This window comes from Myotis brandtii, unplaced genomic scaffold (genome assembly GCF_000412655.1).
Source record: "Myotis brandtii unplaced genomic scaffold, ASM41265v1 scaffold680, whole genome shotgun sequence".
NCBI classification, from domain to species: Eukaryota; Metazoa; Chordata; class Mammalia; order Chiroptera; family Vespertilionidae; genus Myotis; species Myotis brandtii.
The window spans coordinates 991,148-998,045 of record NW_005370658.1 but is presented as its reverse complement, the minus strand read 5'-3'; the positions used below and the strand labels follow the sequence as shown (position 1 = coordinate 998,045).

At 61.7% G+C, this 6,898-nt stretch overlaps 2 long non-coding RNA genes across 2 annotated transcripts; one reads left to right on the top strand and one right to left on the bottom strand.

The window, feature by feature from the left end:
- Positions 1 to 89: 89 nt before the first annotated feature.
- LOC106723952 lies at positions 90 to 716 on the bottom strand. The gene is made up of 2 exons (XR_001359703.1): positions 634 to 716; positions 90 to 455 (listed from the first exon to the last, which is right to left on the bottom strand). It is a non-coding gene; the product is annotated as an uncharacterized LOC106723952 (long non-coding RNA).
- On the top strand, positions 454 to 6,217 carry LOC106723951. The gene is made up of 2 exons (XR_001359702.1): positions 454 to 1,895; positions 5,008 to 6,217. It is a non-coding gene; the product is annotated as an uncharacterized LOC106723951 (long non-coding RNA).
- The last annotated feature ends 681 nt before the right edge of the window (positions 6,218 to 6,898 follow it).

Sequence of the window (6,898 nt, the reverse complement as noted above, 5' to 3'; positions counted from 1 at the left end):
GCGGCGGAGTCCTGGGGCGCCCCCTACGGAGCGGGAGAAGGGCGGCCCTGCCTTAATCCTCTCCCCCGGGGCCCCTTGGGGCCCCCCCACCTCCCCCGCCCTAGGAGACCCATCAGAGCTGGTGGGGAGGGCGGGTCCCCAGGCGACTGGGGCAGGTCTAGGTGGGCAGAGGGCTGGCAACGGGGTGGGAGGACGTGCCGGGCTTGGGTGGGGGTAGGGAGAGGGATCCGCGCCGCCTGGAGGTGTTCCTGGACTTGGTGGGCATGGAGCTGGAGGAGTGGGTGGAGGTCGGCTGGAGTTGTGTGGATGGGATCGCGTGACAGCGGTTCAGGTTCTTGACATGTCAGTCGGTGAATGCAGGAAAGACCTTCCATCGCGGAGGCCTTATAGGGGCCAGCAGTGCAGCGGGGCTTGGGGGACCCCTCTCCCCTTCTCCTGGCTCCTCCTCGCTCCTCCTGGCCCAGGAGAGAAGGGCTCACTCAGGGTTGCATAGAAAGGGGTCAGGTTTGGGAGATTTCTGGACAGCTGGCTCTCCAACCCTCTGCATTTTGGGGTCCCTGAACCCTTGCCCTGCAGGAGGAGGGTGAAAGGCCCAGACTGAATCCAGACCCCCGATCCTAGCCGGAGGCTGACCTCTAACCCCAGCACAGGACTTGACCGCCACCAAAGCCTACACTGACTTTGCTGTGCGGCCCAGACAAGCCCAGACCCAGTGGCTTCCCGAATGTCTTGGAGGTGTATCTGGCTCCGTGTCACCTGTCCCCTTCTGCTCCAGCCCCAATCAGATGCCCACCCATGACGGGTGGGATATGAGGGTGAGGCTGGGGTGTGTGGGACTCCTGGCATAAGAGGTGTCCTCTGGCAGCCATGCCCATGCCCGCCTGAGCTGGAGGGCAGTACCCGACAGGTGCCCAGGCTTAAAGGCGAGGTGATGTGGGACACACCCAGGCCGATCGCCCACGCACCGTGCTCGGGCCAGCCCTGTGCATGTGTTCACACGCTGCTGTCCTGGGGCCTGGTGCCAGCTCTGTCTGAGCGCCCAGGGGGGCACCCACTGCCCTCCGCCCTTGCAAGGTGTTCTGAGAGCCCCCTCAAGACCCTAACTGGCGGGCCTTGTCCGTGGGCCTAGTGGGGGCCTAACATAGCTGCCAGCCTGGCCTGGAGGTGGCACGCGGAGCACATGCGTGACAGGGTGTGTCCAGGGGTGTCGGGCCTGTCCGTGCTGGCCCAGTCTCCAGGCCTCTGCAGACCCTTGCTCACTGAAAAGAGCCAGCAGAGGTGGATGCTCCACGGGTCCTCCCAGGGACCCCGTACCAACCCTGCCTGTTGTAAGTGGAGGCCAGATGCGTGCAAGCCGCAGCTGTGGGGCAGGCCCCCATCCCAGGGGGTCTCGGGGTAACTGGCCTCGTGGTGCAGTGGGATGACCAGGTCACCATGGGCCAGGTGGCGCTTTGATAGGTCTTAACACACTCTTCAGAGTTCGCCCTTCACCTTGGAGGCTGGGTGGGGTAGAATATTCAAGACGAATAATCCTGCCAGGAACCCTGGGCCTTCTGAAGAGAACGCCTTCCTGTCCCTCGGTCTGGCCCTTTCCCACGTTGGGTGCGCTTTATGGCAGGATCAGGCCAGGCTTTTCCTTAGATCTACAGGGTGACCTTGGGCTTGCCTCGGAATGCCTCTGGGCCTCAGTTTCTCTATCTGTAAGCGAGGAGCATTGGGAAAAGGAGCGGGGAGAAGTGTGGGCCTGTCCCTGTCCAGGTGCCCACCGTCAAATCCCTTTGGGGGCGCTCTGGCCACCTTCTCTTCTGTCACCAGGTGTCCTGGCTGGACACGGAGGTGTGTCTGGGGAAGGCTGGTCACCCAGGAAGGACGGACGCAGAGGGCAGCAGGCGTGGGTGTGTGAGAATCCTCGGGCAGACAAGGACGCCGCCATGCTGGGCACGGCTGAGTCATGCTCCAGCGGCGCCTTGCCCCAGGGTGCTGGAGCTGGCGCCACCCTGGGTGTGGTCACCGAGCTGTGGCTCTGGGCAGAGCAGGCCTGGGTGGTCTGGGATGGGGGGCCTGGGTGTTGAGGGGCGAGGGACTCAACTCTGAGATGCTGAGCCCCTCGGCTTCCCGGCCTCCCCCTGGCCTGGGTCTGGTGTGACAATCCAAGGCTGTGGTCACCCACCCTGAGAATGCCTTGGGGAGCCAGGGGACCCCAAGTCTTGGGTCTGGCAATTATGGGAGGAGGACAGGGCGTGGAAGCCAGTGACTGCCCTTGAGGCCAGCGACCCCAAAAAGGCCGACCAAGGCTGGGACATGGGCCTATCTGAGGATAAGGCAGAGGTGGACCTGGCATAGGATGCCCTTCAGGGCTCACCGTGTGGATGTTAGGGTGCCCGCCCCTGGCAATGCCGCGACTGGTCTGGGGGAGATGAAAGTTTAAGGCAGGAGTTGCAGTTTGGTTTGGTGTGGCCGGGCGCAATGGGGGCTGGGATGTGACTTCCATGGTTCCCCTATTTATAACAAGTGATTCAGTCCTCACTTACTCACCCCTTCCTGAGCCCGCCCCCTTCCCCCAGCCCTGGGTGGGCAGCAGGGCCCACCCACTTGACTGTGCCCTGCCTTCCTCCACCCTGGTGCCAGCCTCTGAGGGCTGCCCGTTGTGTTGTGAGTGTTGTTATGGTCTCAGTGTTGGGATGGGGGTAAGGGGCGGGGGGCTGGTGGTCAGGCGGCCCTTGGCTGGGCAGCCCAGGTTGGCGGCTGGCTCTGGGGCCCTAGCCAGAGAGCCTCTGCGGAGAGTCTGGGCCCATTAGGCAAAGCGTTAGTGACAGGCTGGGAGGGCGGGCGGTGGCGGCGGACAGGGCGGGGCCTGCAGCCCTTGGTATTTTCCGATCCCAGCTGCTCTGAGAGAGAGGGTGGAAAGTATTTGGGGACCAGGCTTGGGGGCGGCGGCAGTGGTGGCGCCCCTGGCGGAAGTGGCCCATATTCATTCTTGGAACACAGAGTGGTGGTGGGGGCGACAAGATGCTTGCCTGTGTCTCATGCCTCCACGCCCCGTCTGCAGCGCATTCTCAGGCACACGTGCATCCATCTGTGAGGCCTGGGGCCTGCTTCGCTCCTCCGGCCCAGGGCCCACCCTCCCCTCATGCCTTCAGCTGCCAGGAGCTCGGCCCTCCCTGGACACCGTCACCCATGAGCCTGAGAGGTCAGCCATTGGGAGCGGGGGCCCTGGCTCCTGGGCACCTGCCTCGTAGTGTCCCCTTCATGAGAGACCCAGGCCTTTTGTGGCTGTGAGGATGGGGAGTGGCCTTGGCCCCATCCCGGGGCTCTGTACAGGGGAAACCCCACAGGAAACAGGCCTGGCCAAATGGCCGCCCTTCCCGTTCTCGTCCCTGGGACACGATTGTGCTGTCTCACTTCCGGAGGAGGCCCAGGGAGGCTGGCCGCCCTTCGAGGCCTTCTCTGTGGCTGGTTGGTGCCCCCAGGCCCTGAGGAGACAGGGTTGGACTGGGCCCAATGGAAAAGTGGGTGACTCGTGTATGTGTGTGTGTCTGTGGGGAGACTGGGGGTGTGACAGAGCCTGTCCCCCAGGGGTGGACACCACCAGGTCTGGGTGCGGTGGTCCTACCCCTGTGCGGTGTCCTCATTTCCATCTTCCTTCCTGTTTCTGTCTGGTCTGTGATGACAGTGTAGCCCCATCCAAATTACACAGAGCACTCATGGGATCCTTACCACCGCAGTATCCCTCCTGTGCAGTGAAAATCCAGAGAGGTTGAGTGACCTACCCAGAGTCACCCAGCTAGGAAGCTGCAGAGCCTGGGATCAAATCCCACCAGCCTGGCTCTAGCGTTGGAATCTCCTAGCCACGGAGCCCATTTACTGAACACAGAACTAGTCTTACCCCCCACCCCCCATCTCAAAGAACCTGGAGCTTGGTTTATTTTGTCATCCGAGGATATTTTTTCCATTGATTTTCTTTTTCTTTTTTTTTTTTTTTTAAGAGAGAGTGGGAGAGGGAGAGACAGAGAGAAATATCGATGAGAGAGAAACACATCGATTGGTTGCCTCCTGCACGAAACCAGACCAGGGCCGGGGCCAGGGAAGAGCCTGCAACCGAGGTACATGCCCTTGACCAGAATTGAGCCCTGGATCTTTTGGTCCGCAGGCCAACGCTCTTTCCACTGAGCCAAACTGGCTAGGGCTAGAGCTTGGTTTAAATGCTGTGCCGTTGATGTCTTGAAATTCTTAATTTCCAAACGAGGGGCCCTGTGTTTTCATGTTGCGGGTAGCCCCACAAATTCTGTGAGCAGTTCTGATGCCAAACACTTGCTGAAGGGCATACACACTCTTGGTGAAACCTTATTGTGCTACAAGGTAGATAAAAGCCCTTGGCTCCATTGTACAGATGGGGAAAGTGAGGCTTGGTGGGCCTTTGGGAAACAGCTGAGTGGGGCTTTGCACTTCGAGCCTGGGTTTGGTGCTCTGGGATATGCATGCCCAGAATGGATTGCTGGGTGTCTGCTGCTGGCATCCGCTCTGGTGTGGCTCAGGCTAAGGCCTGGCTGCCGAGGAGACGGGACCACGGGGGGAGGCCCTGGTGGTTTCCTCCTACCCTTCATGCTTCTAGGAAGTGGCGCCAGCTGGGGTGAGATCACTTCCTTAACTGCCTGCCCGCCACCCCCTCGGCTTCCTCTCCCCATGGCCCCATTTAGCCTGCCCAGGGCTCAGTGGTGATCACGGGGAGGAGGGGTGGGAATGGGCCAGTGGAGAGGTGGAGACCTGGCTCTGGCAGTCCCTGCAGCCCCTCTGGGCCTGGGACTCTCCTGGCATCTCTTCCTCTCTGAGCCTGGGACAGAGGGCATGGCTGGGTCGGAGGAGTCCAGCCTGGTGGTCCCGCTCTCCATGCAGCTGCTGGTGCACGTGGGGAGAGGGTGTCCCTGCCAGGCCCCAGAGGATAGCAGCAGTCGGGACCTGGAGGGCAGATGTTCTCAAATCTCATATCTCCTTTGCTCTCTCCCCCAGGTACCAGCTGATGGCCCCGCCCAGTGCCTCCCTCCCCCTGTGCCATGGCCGGCTGGGGTTCCTGGGGATGGGATTTGCTGCCTGTCACAAATCACATTGCCAGGGATTTCCAATCGACCCTGAGCCCAATCTCCGGGGCCGTCACCATCACCAGCATCAGCACTACCGCCACCACCACCACCACTACCAAGGACGCTGCCAGGGGATGAGGTGGCAGAGAGGCCCTTGCTGCCTGCGTCTGGCCTGGGCAGCAGGGCTTAGCTGCTTGTGAGCAGGGTCTGCACCAAGTCATGTTCACAGTGGCTAAGTTCCGCCCCCCGGAGCCCTCATCTCCTCCAGCTCTGCTGCCTCTCCCGGCCTGTTCTGCCGCCCGGCTTCCCTGGGCTCTGCCTCCCGTGCCTACTGAGCTGAAACACAGTTGATTTGTACAGACTGGCTCAGTTCAGCAGGAACAGGAGTCAAGCCCCCTAGGAGCCTGTGGCCCCTGCCTTCCCTGGATGGGCTGATGCCCGGGGGAAGAGAGGAGGACCCAGATCTACAGTTGTGTCTGGGGAGGGACTTGGGGAGGGTGGGCACGGCACGGGATGGGGTGGGTGGACTCAGCGCCTGCTCCAGGTCCCCTCCCCCAACTCTGCTCTTGGAGACCCCCACAGTCCTCCCTCCAGCTGGGCTGTGTTCCCAAGGAGGACAGTGGGTGGCCCTTCCATGAAAAAGGGAAGCCAGCTGTGTCTCCGCCTGGGTGACCCTCTGGGCCTGGAGCCTCGGCCCCTCCTCTCCCAAGCCTGGTGGGGGCACCGGCTGGGCCACACCTTCCCAGCAGCCAGTTACCCAAGAGGAAACTGCCTTGGGCCCTCAGACCGTTAAATGCCAACTCCAGACTTCCGGAACCAGACTGGTCTGACGCGAACGTGCCTGACCCCTTCCACCTGGGTTCTGCAGCTTCCTGTCTTGAGGGAGGCGCCGTGACACCCACTGGCACACAGGGTGGGAATGAGGCCCCTGTGGAGGACCAGAAGGACACGAGCAGGCCTGCTCAGTCCTGGGGAGGCCCCAGAGCATGGAAGAGCAGTGTGAAGCTCCAGGGGGTCAGGCTGGCCCAGGGCGCCCCTTCCCCACCTCTGCCAGGGGCAGACACAGGCTTGGGGCGATCTGTGCTGTGTGTTGTGTTTAGTGTCCAATTAAATAAAACCTGCCCCGCCTTATTTCTGAAGGTCTGGTGGTTTGTGACTCTTGCCTTTCATCCCTGGAGTTCCGGCGTTTTGGGTGAGGAGGTTGAATCAGCCCCAGTTTACTGGCCCCCATGCTCCTGGCCTCACAGGGTCCCATCCCCTCTGCACCAGTTCCGAGGAAGGTGGCAATTTAGTTACCAGGGTGGAGGCTGCCTTGGGTGTGGGAAGGTGACCTTGAGGGGTGTCCTGGGGAGGGGGGGAGTGACCAAAAGAAACCCTGGACTAGAGGGGACTGACTTTTGGGGGCCGATGTGTTGACAGGGTAAGCTTTTCTGGAGGGACCTAGATGGAGTCATGATTCCCAGGGCCAAGGGGGGATGGACCCCAACCTCAGGTGGTGGTGGTGCAGGCTGACCCCGAGCGCAACGCCGGGCGTTCAGAGATAACTGGGACCTGGGGTCTTGAGCTAGTGACATCTGGGGGGTGACTGAGGCATAAGGGAGAACTCAGCCAGGGTAACATTCGGGGTCCCTGGTATCCGAGATGCTGGAGGGGAATTGGGGCTTGAGGTGTGTGCATGAGGAAAGGGGGACACTGTGGGTGACTTTGAGAGCCTCACAGTTAAGGGGCGCCCCGGCCTGAGGACAGCATTTGGAGGCGGCTGGTCCCAGGCCTCCAGGAGGCGCTCTGGGGCGCCGATCCGGCCGCCCTCACATACCTGG